Below are 9,395 nucleotides of genomic sequence, written 5' to 3'. Positions count from 1 at the left end.
ACCTATCAGGCACATCTGTCCTGTGGTCTGTTCCACAATTCTAATTAATGTTTCAAGTTCCCACCCTGACCTCACTCAATTTATAGACAAAACATTTGAAGAAAGACATTTAAGAAATAAGTTGTGGATTAACCAAAAAATGTATGTTAACAGAAACACACACACACACACATACACCATTTACCATCTCTGAATTGTTCTCAGATATCCTATTCTACCAAAGGAGATTATCAGAGATTTGAAGACACTGTTCAACCACTGCTTTCCTGGGAATGATAGAATGTAAATAAAAACAAACAAGGTAGCATTCAACTAAGGGTCTCACTAATTGACATAACATTCAATTAAGGGTCTCATATTCCTGGCTAGTTAAAACATGGGAAGGGAAGGACCTTTCTTCAGGAAGAAGGAGTCGGTGAGGGTGAGAAACTACAAGGCCTCCCCTGAGGTCTTCTGCTCTGGGCCTGAGTACCGATAGCCTCAGCAAACGTGGCATTGTCTTGCTTTTCTCCTTGTAGTTAGCACATGCTTTCTGTGAATTATCCTTTCACAAGAACAACAAGAAGAGTAAATGGTGTTGGGGAACTTCATTTGTAGTCATTGCACACTTTCTTTATCACCTCTTTCTGGTGCACACTGTTTCAGGGGAGTTCTGTCAAATAAATAAATAAATACATACATACATACATACATACATACATACATACATACATACAACAACAACAACAAAAACTTTGATTTCCCATCAGTATCTCACCCATTGATCTAAACAGCCCTTTATGAGGAATCAATTTACATCAGGAGCTCAGTATTCCAGTGTTGCTGTTCATTAGAATTCATTAACAACTAAAATCAATTTCCTATTCTGTGCTTTTTACTGCCCTGAAATCATCTGTCCAGCATATCTTTCTAACAAGTTTGGTTCAATTTAATACCTACTATCCTACTTTTTACTAACAAAAAGGATCAATATCCAACCAGTGGTGTACTGGTAAATATTTAACAACCAGCTTACCAAAAAGAAAGAAAGAAAAGAAATAGCAGGAGACCAATTTGTAGAATTTGGCAATTTGTCCAGTATAAATACTGCCACCACAGCCCATGTCAAGCCATTAACATGACATTACCAATGTGGAGTGGGAAAGAGACGCACCGTAGACAGCATTATGTAATACTTCCACCCTACACAGATGTAAATAACCTCAAGAGTATAAACAATAGTAAATTGTTGGCAAATAATTTTGAGGTAATAAGTTTTGAATATTTATAATATTTATTTTAACATAATCAATTTAATGATAAGCTTATATAATTTGAATTTTAACAGTGGCTTTGTTTAGCAGTTAGCTCACGTCATTCCTAGAAACCTAAGAGTCGGCACGCTGGCTTCCCTGGGCTCCAGCTTGCTCGTGAACGGCACCATGGTGTAAGACTGCAAAGAGCCTTGCAGTGAGAAGAAAGGCCCTGGATTTCAGCTTAAAGACCATGGCTGATCTGCTTCACTTTTCTGGCTTTGGTGGCTAGAGTAGGGAATCTCTCAAAGTCCATCCTCTCCAACTGCAGGATCTGATTTCCGGTTGCCCGTCGCCACCTCAAAAAGCTATTCTGTTGCCCTGTCCACTCTACACATGTAGATCCTTTCTACCCAAACACATTTACAAAGTGAATGATCATTTTCTCTAACGATGATTGCTAACATTCGTTGAACATATACCATGTGCCAGGAATATATTAATAATAACATTAATTCCTCACAACACAATGAGACAGATACTATGATTATGATCACTTCAAAGATGAGTAAATAAATATACTGAGAGGTTAAAGAAATTGTTGCAGAGCTCATACCCTGGTCTCTCTGCATCTAATCACTGCACTCTAAATAAATAAATAAGTACATTTTCCCAGGGAAGGGGCATTTTTAGGACAATTTGGAGTCATGATTTACAAAGAAAAACCTAATAAAACACGAAGTGTGTTTGTGGGAGCAGATAAACAGAATAAATATTCTGTTTTACCAGGGGAAATCTTGTTTGATGGCTTACATCTTAAAAAGGTCCCTTCCCTTTAAAAAAAAAAATCTAATATCTATAGTAGTTCTTGACAAAGAAAAGAATTGGTTAATTTTTTAAAATACTGCCTTACTATACAATGAAAAAGATGGCAGCATTCAGTAATACAAACTTTCATAAACAAATTAGATATTCCCTTATCCCCCAATAAAATCTTACATGCTAGCACCAATTACTGTGAGAATTATCTTCATTTTAACCATCTGGTTCTCCTGAATAGAGAGTTATGCACGTGAGCCTGGGAACTGTTGTTATCTTGATACATTACAACATGTGAAAATAATTGCTGTTAGTGTGGTTAATACTCATATCACACACAACACAACTTCAGGGCAGAATTCTTGTCTGTGTTCCATAGAATAATTGGACTCCAACATTCGGCTCCCCTTATATGAACAAAACTGACTAAACATTCAAAGACTGAATACATTTTGCATAAAATTTTCCAAACTAACTCAGTGATGAAAACTCATACAGAAGAAGAATACAGAGCTAGTTTATTTATTTCCATAATGTGCATGAGCATGTGACTTGAGTTGTAAAAAAAAGATAACGTGTGTGTACTCTCTGTGCTGGTTATTCTCTGCGTGCCCCTCAGTCCCTCCCTCTGCCTTCTCTCCCTGCTCTGTGCCCGGGAGACTGGCCTCTCTCCATGCCTCGGCCTCTGTGCTCTCTGGCTTCCCATTGGTTTGGGACAATGGGAAGAACTGAAAGGATACTGAAACATGTTGGAAAGAGATGGGACTAGAGTTTTATGCCCTGCCTCTCTGTGGTTCTGTAGGACTTCAATACTCTGAAGCCATGAATCTGGTCGTATAGTCCCCCTTACCTTTCCACCTCCTGGCCCCTCAGACCCACCCGTGGTAACAGCTCCCAATGTTGCTAACCCCTCAGTGCCCAACATCCCTTCTTGGTTCTTTTAACACTAACCACGCCTCCTTAAATAGGCCCTTCAATGACTTCATCTAGTGAAACACTTCACATGTGCCATATGGCCCCTGCCCAGCTATTCATGGAAATGCCATACTTCAAGAAAATTAAATATGCCTATCAAAAATGTTTTAAATGATGGGGTTGATGATTTGTTCTATATGATAGTTTGTCATTGTGTGTGTGTGTGTGTGTGTGTGCGCATGGGCATGCATATACACATATTTTCTCCTCTCAATATTCCTTTAAATACTGAGTTATTTGATTCAGGTAAAACTGACTTAGAGCAAGTTTTCAGGGGAAATACCTGTTGCATAAATTGAGGTATCCTGGCCCAGCTGGTGTGGCTCAGTGGTTGAGTGTCAACCCATGCACCTAGAGGTTGCCGGTTCAATTCCTGGTCAGGGCACATGCCCAGGATGTGGGCCTGATCCCCAGTGCGGGGCATGTAGAAGGCAGCCAACTGATGTTCTCTCTCATCAATGTTTTTTTTTTTTTTCTCTCTCTCTCCCTCTCCCTTCCTCTCTCTCTAAAAATCAATAAAGAAAAAATAAAATAAAATTGAGGTATCCTGGAGATGCAAATTATAGTTGAGCGCTGAAGGAAATAAGTTAAAGATGCATCTTAGTCTCTAGCCATGGTTTTGGCTACTAAATAGTGAAAGCCAACAGAGTCCAGAAAAAAATAAGGTCCATTATATTCCAAGTTGTACAACTTGATTTCACAGTTTTCTATTAGCACCTCGAAGAACTATTTTGCTGCCTTTTGCACTTTTTCTTTATAGATTCTTTTCCAGTCACACATAAATAAGATGATTTAATAATAATTTTCAATAACAATAACACTAGATAACATTTATGAAGCCAAATATGTCATGGGACATTTGTTGTTTATTTGAAATTCCAATTTAACTGGGTGTCCTGCTTTTTAAAATTTTGTTTTGTTTTGGTTTTGCTAAATCTGGCAACTCTACACATGTGTGAGGGGCTACCAGATTGGACAACACAGATGTAGAACATTTCCATTATTGCAGAAAATTCTATTGGAGAGTTCTGTTCTAGGTTATTGTGAGTTCTATTTACATCATGTGCTTCTTGTGCATAAAACTCAACAAAATGCTATGCATCGTCCTCTCTGTCTCTAAAGAGCAACACGTTTTGATAAAAACAGACATTTGTGTAGTTGAAATCTTGAATAATTACATTGACTTTGTTTGTTTTAGGTGAAGTAAATAGAGAATGAACCTTTTGACAACCAGCATTCAAGTTGACACTTTAGGGAGTTAGATGGTCACTTTTCCCAATAATTAACCTTTTGAGATAGCCTTCCTGTCAATATTACCCAAGGCATTCTTTAAAAAAAAATTTAGTTGCAAAATGCAATCTCCATACAGAAATATGTTTAATACATTATTTGTATAGCTTCAAAAATAATCATAAGTCTTGACATTCCTTTGTGATATGTAATAGAGATGGTTACTCTCATGGGATCATTCTAATTTCTTCCCTTATAATTCTCTAAATCTGGCCAGAAATATTTTTCTTATGTTTTAAACTCCCCTGAAAGCAGTACTTAGTAAATATGTTGTTAGAATCCTCGATAAATTATTTAGAAACGAAAGGAATAGATAGTATTAAAGGAAGGTATTAAGAAAATTGACCTCTGTCTTTCTAATAAAAGTGGGAGAGACAGGATCCTTCCAGTCCAATCAATGCCATTAATTAGTTATTGGAGCAAGTGAATGATTCTCTTTATCTGTTCTCCAAATGTAGGAGAAACTAATCTGGTCAATTAACCTTTGGCATCATGGATTTGAAGCAATTTGGAAAAAGACTATTTTTCATTTCCCTGGGCTATTCTTTTGTCCCATGTGCTTTAAGAGAAAACTCTATCCCAGACATTCCAACAAATACAGAAGGAAAAATCCTGAATCCCCGATGCTCAGAGGTGAGAATCACAAGCAGGCCGTGGGCCTTTATTTCTGGAGGGAGACAGCTGGAGCTTTGAAGGGCTCGAGCATCCTGCTCTTTATTCGGCTTCTCCGATCCGGCCTGCAGTCGGGCATCAGTTTACCCCATTGGTAAATGGAGTTGAATAATATATACTTACCACGCCATAGTAAATGAATATTGAAGATCTTTGGCTAAAGAGGGCTATGAATATGTAAAAGCACTATGAATACAAATCAAGAATTCATGACTTAGTAAAAGCTCAATATGTTGATAAATCTTGAATTTTTGCAAATGCTGAGATGCTTCACTTTTATTCAGAATATATAATCGTTAGGGATGGAGGCTTAGCCAGGGAGGCTTTATGCAAAGGACACATATGCAACTACATCCAGCAAAAAGCTGTACATCTGGCACGTTGGGGGAACTGGAGGCGCCGATCAGTCAAAAGTTCTGACTAACAATTTTCATGGCTTTTGATAGCGCTCTTGTTTCTTGTCTTGGCCTCTGCACCGAAGCCTGGAGGGGAAGAAGAGAGCGGGAATTTTACTCAGGCGAAGCTCTGTTGCTTACCCAAGGTCCACTGAAGCCGAGCTGCAGCTTGGCCTCCCCCCCACAGAAAGCCCGCCCAGCCTAGGAGAGCTCCCTGTTCACAGATCATGAGGTCGGAGGTGGCATTCTGACATCAGAGGAGAAGATGCTGAAACAGGATACAAACAAATGCATTTTGCATGAATGCGAGCAGAGGCGTGCAGGCCCCTTCTGCACCTTGGTGCTAATGAGAAAAAGGGGCCCCTCTCTCCGGACAGAAGCAGACTCCACGCTGTAGCATGTGACTCGATCAGCCTCTACTTACTCCTTCACCTGGACACAGGGCACGTGTGCTGTGAACAACCTGCACGTCAGTCACATGGGGTAGCCTTGAACCGGAACCGGGGAGAGGCCTTGGTCTCTTCAGAAGGATGAATCTGACTGTGTGAAGACATTTTATTGTTTAATTTTTTTTTTCTCTATTGACTTTAGAGAGAGGAAGGGAGAGGGAGAGAGACAGAAACATTGATGAGAGAGAACATCGACTGGCTGCCTCTTGCACACCCCCCACTGGGGATCTGGCCCACAACCTGGGCATGTGTCCTGACCGGGAATCGAACTGGCAACCTCTTGGTGCATGGGTCGACACTCAACCACTGAGCCACAGCAGCTGGGCTATTGTTTAATTTTTTAATGACTTCCTACTAAGAGCTACTCTCCAAATACAGCTTCATGGGAAATTTCAGGTGTCACCTCTTATCCATTTAGAAGCGCACGGTTAATTCAGCAGCTAGGAAAACACGTTCGAGTTGACTCTGAGCTTCCTAGTAGCCAGGGCAAAAAGGAAGTGTAATTGTTCTCATTATCAGAAAAATAATAATAATAATAACATGTCTTCCACTGGAGAGACAATGACCTTCTTTACTTTCAACTCTAAAAGAAGTTCTCTACTGGAATGTCACTTGGGAGCCACTGAGGGAATTACAGGCAACAGCTGCATCCACAGTTAACAGCAAATGCAAGGTCCCTGTGGCCGTGGTTTCTTATAACAAACCTTGGTACCAGCAAAGCACAGTAGAGTCGATTCTGAGAAAGCTCAGCTAATTCTGGCTTGAGTGTAGATCTTCTGGTGTTTGATTTACCCAGAAGACAGAGCACCTGGGATAGGAAACACTCCTATTCCTCAGAGCAGCAATTCTCAAATGTCATCCTGCAATTAACTCTGGGTTGTGACAGATTTTTACTGCTCCCCAGAGAAAGGAGAAGAAAAAGAGCAAGACACATACATTTCATTGCAAATTGGTTAACTTTCCTCACCTAGGTAGGACCATGCTCTGTTCTAAGATTATGCCCTCCCAACTTAGAGACGGTTCAAGGTTCTTTCTCTGACGTATTGTATTGTTTGTTGAATGTATTTATTTGTCAATATGAACATAACAACAAGTCTATTCAACCCCAAGTCTGACGGGGGGCTATTACTGGTCCAGGAAGTCCCCATTGTCTATGTTCTATGTTTCCAAAACAGAATTTCTGAAAGTAGTAAAGAGTGGAAAGTTGTACTTGCTGATGAGGGCTTGGCACCAGTGTGCTGTTCTATGCTGGTGCTTAAGATTGCAAAGTCCTCCCACAATGCCCAAGGCAGTTGTCCTCCTCACAGCCACCAGACAGGGAGGGCCTCAAGACCATCTGCACAAAGCAACTTCGGACATATGTAAGAATATTGATGCATAATCGGTGGAAACCCCAGTGTCCCCCTATTTCAGACTGGAGGCTTTCAAAGCAGTGCTCTCTGTGAACTGCCTTTGATGTAGAGAAGGTTCTCTTATGTTTTAACCATTATTCTGATGTTCTTCACCCGAACGTGGTGCTTGTCCACCACAGAATTAGTTATAATTATAACATAGTTGTAATATAGTTATAATATAATTATATAATCAGTTGTAATCTAATGAGTGGGCCTGCCATGGGGAAATTTTAGTGGTGTGCAACTGAATACAGAAGAATGAAGAATGACTGATGGAGATTTACCCTTGATCAAGTTCACCCTGCGTCACACTTACAGGAGTAAGAGATCGGGACTAAGTATAATGAAGTCAGTCCTTGTTTCTGCTAATGAAGCAGACAGCACTACCTTGGAGGGCCCTGCCCTTCCCTCTGCATCCACAGTGGATCTAAGTCGTCCCACTTCAGGTTTTAGTATTCGGGGTGTACATGTTACCTACCCACTGACATATTTTTCTTGAAGGGAAACCCCGTGACTTCCTCAAACATTCCCACAATGTAACACTTTGCCACTTGCAACAACATGTTGGATCTAGAGGGCATCATGCTAAGAAAAATAAGTCAGACGAAAAAGATTTATTGTATGATTTCACTTATATGTGGAATGTAAACAAAATAATAAACAAACAAACAAACAGAAACAGACCCATAGATACAGGGAACAAGGTCATGTTTGTCAAAGGGTAGTGGGTAGAGAGTGAGAATAAAAAATAAAAAGCAATTGGACACCTTGCAGCAGGCACCGTCCCTGGTGATGGATGACAGCTGTGACGAGGGACACACTCTCATTTGCAGGCAGGCTCTGTGCTCTAGATGCTGGAACCATGACTCTCACACACACAAAGAACTACCAGGTAGGCATTATTTTTCTCTTTTCACAGATCTGGAAACTGAGATCCAGGTTCAGCAGTGGCCCAACGTCACAGAAAGCTAAGAAGTGGAGTAGTCAGGACTCACACCAGATCTTTCTGATGTCAAACCACACACCATGTTGTTTGAATAAGACACCAGCTTTCTGCGAAGTGCTCACTGTCTAGTAATCCCATTGTGGTGGCTTCGGGCCCTGAGCACCGGACCATCTCCTGTGCTCGGGGAATTTCCTGCCTCTGAATCCGCATTTCCCAAGACAGAAGGCAGAAATTCGCTTTTCCAACCTTATTGACATGGGACTTAGGCTCCCTCTGTCAGTGGGGCCTGCAGGAGACCTTTCTGCCGCAGGACGCGGAAGGAGAGTGTGCCCCTCTGGAGTGTGGCTTCCAGCCCATGAACGGCCAGGGCAGGGCTGCTCCCCTTTCCAGGCAGCAGAGGTAGAGGTTCCACAGGTGGCACCTGCACCCAGGATCGAGGGGCCGAGTCCTGACACCTGTGTCCTGTGGGGCAGCAGTGTGGCCTGCACTAGCGTGGACTTGGACATTGACCCTAAACCCCACGCCTGATTTCCGACTTTCCCGGAAATTCTCTGAGCACTTTACTATCTCTTAGTAAATTCCTTTTCTGGTTTAAGGGGCTAGAATTCTGTTGTTGTCAAATAAATATCCTAACTTTGTTTTCCTCACAGTGACTTCAATACAATAAACATTTAGATAGTTGGTTTGTTGGTGGAGAAATTTGAAAATGTTTAAATAAAATAAATTAATAGAAAATAAGCTTGTCAGCTCCTTCACCTTCCAAGTCACCCTCTGTCTTCTGAATGGACCTCAATTTACCGATCTTTTTTCCAAAACATGGCGTCAGGAACTGACAACAATGCTGTAATGTGGCCTGATCAGTTTGAGGACATAAGATGATCACTTCCCTTGATCCAAGCTGTGTGTCTGTGCATGTGGTCTGAAATGACATATGCTCTAAGTAGCTCCATCACACGATTACTAAAAGAAACCTAAGGACTTAAGGATTTAGTGGTTCAAGTCCAACGTGAGCCCTGGCTGCTGTGGCTTGGTTTTTTGGAGCGTTGTCCCACACATGAAAGGTTTCAGGTTCAATTCCGGGGTCAGGGCACATGCCTAGGTTGCAAGTCCTCGGTCGGGGTGTGTGTGGGAGGCAACCGGTGGATGTTTCTCTCTCACATCGATGTCTCTCTCTCTCTTTTTCCTCTCTCTCTCTCTCTCTCTCTCTCTCTCTTTCACTCTCT

Source organism: Molossus molossus, unplaced genomic scaffold (assembly GCF_014108415.1).
Source record: "Molossus molossus isolate mMolMol1 unplaced genomic scaffold, mMolMol1.p scaffold_m16_p_11, whole genome shotgun sequence".
NCBI classification, from domain to species: Eukaryota; Metazoa; Chordata; class Mammalia; order Chiroptera; family Molossidae; genus Molossus; species Molossus molossus.
This window is presented reverse-complemented; position numbering follows the sequence as displayed.